Source organism: Neolamprologus brichardi, chromosome 9, assembly GCF_056152115.1.
Source record: "Neolamprologus brichardi isolate AB-2024 chromosome 9, ASM5615211v1, whole genome shotgun sequence".
Taxonomy (NCBI): domain Eukaryota; kingdom Metazoa; phylum Chordata; class Actinopteri; order Cichliformes; family Cichlidae; genus Neolamprologus; species Neolamprologus brichardi.
The window spans coordinates 7,485,288-7,486,920 of NC_142112.1; the positions used below are offsets into that span (position 1 = coordinate 7,485,288).

The 1,633-nt window shown below is 38.6% G+C and overlaps 1 pseudogene; it reads right to left on the reverse strand.

Annotated features, from left to right (window-relative positions):
- Window positions 1-390: 390 nt before the first annotated feature.
- On the reverse strand, window positions 391-1,049 carry LOC148101152 (uncharacterized; annotated as a pseudogene).
- Between the last annotated feature and the right edge of the window lie 584 nt (window positions 1,050-1,633).

Sequence of the window (1,633 nt, forward strand, 5' to 3'; positions counted from 1 at the left end):
TGATAAGGCAATGACACTAAATGGATGTGAAAACTGGTTAAGATATTCTTTGATATGATTAAAATTAGCATAGAGACTTTTTCAGTTAAAGTGGATAATTGATCATTTATTCTCAGTTTTAATCCTCTGATTGTAGTCTTTATTTGTATAGTAGCAGCAATTGTTATTGTTAGATGAAAAGAAGTTGTTGTCTGGATCTATTTCATATTCCAAATCCTGTGTATTGTGATCCATATAGTTAAATGTTTTCAGTTCCAATTGATCAAATTCTGCAACTGTCTGACTGATGCAGCTGTTTCTTCCAGATGTATCTAAGTTCTTCCTTCCAGTGTGTGTCATAAGTGAGTGTGTGGTTGTCTGTTACCTTGTTTGCCGTCCTGATCGTGTTGCTCACTGATATTTTTCGAGATCCACCATGTTTTTAATGGTCAGAACTTTGGCTTCCTCTGGTGATCCATTTAGTTTAATGAATATTTGAATGAATTTAATGAATATTTTACAGTTCGTTATCCAAGTGCTTTGGATTTTTCCCAGCTTCTTAAGGTGTTGCGCTTTTTTGGCTATTTCAGCGTTGTGTTTGGTTTGATGTTCATTGATAAAGACATTAGATTCTTTTAATTTTCTTCCTTGTTTCAGCAGCGTAATCTTTTGCTTTTGATTTACAAACCTTAATATAATAGCCAGTATGTTGCCGTTCCTCCTGGGAAGAGGGTGGCATGCTTTGACAGAGTTACAGTCCAGGTCAATCCTTTTGGATCGCAGCTGTCAGCGGTCACCGCCTGAGCGTATGACCGGGGTTTAATATGGAGCCACGTGATGATGACGTTGTTTATCCTGGAGTATTGTTCCAGGTCAGCGACCTTACTTTCCAGGTATGCAATCTTTTTATCTTTTTTGGCATTTTGGATGCGGAGGAGCTTTACCTCCTCCACAATTTCAATGATATTTTTCTGCTGCAACCTGATAGTGGAAATTTCCTCCATTATGAAGTCAAGAGACTTTTTAATATCCTCGACTTCCTCAGCTGTCAGTGTCCTCTTCGGCCCCATTTTATCTGGTTACCCTGGTAGCAGGTTCAGTCAGCTGATTCCTCAGTCAGCTGTTAGCCTGGTAACTGTTGGCTAACCTGCAATTACCTCGTTAACTCCATTAGTCCAGTCCAATATCCTGTGTCAAAGTCGTAATCCAGACAGGGTTGTATCAAAAGTTCCAACAATTGTAGTAGTCTTTGCTCCAGAAATTGATGGCAAAGTTTCAAAAATCCACAGGACATGATCAAAACACAACTTTCAAACAAAATAACTACAGCCCTTGCTGTAGTTATTAGTGGTGTGGATTAGTGAACTGATATTTCTTTTACTCCTGGCATTCTTCTTGAAGTCATCCATCCAGATCTTCCATTTCTATATCAGTCCTTTCCATACTTGGGATATGTAGCCAGTTTTGTTAATGATATGACTGAGGGTGTTCAGGTCTATGCAGAACAGCAATGAGGACTAAGCATGTCCTTGGTAATTCCCACACTTGATGGCAATTGTGCTATTTGCTTGAATCTTAAGTCTGTTGTTTTCCACATTCAAATTCCTGATGAAGACTTGTAGGGTCTTGTTGATCTTGTACAGTTCTAGGCATT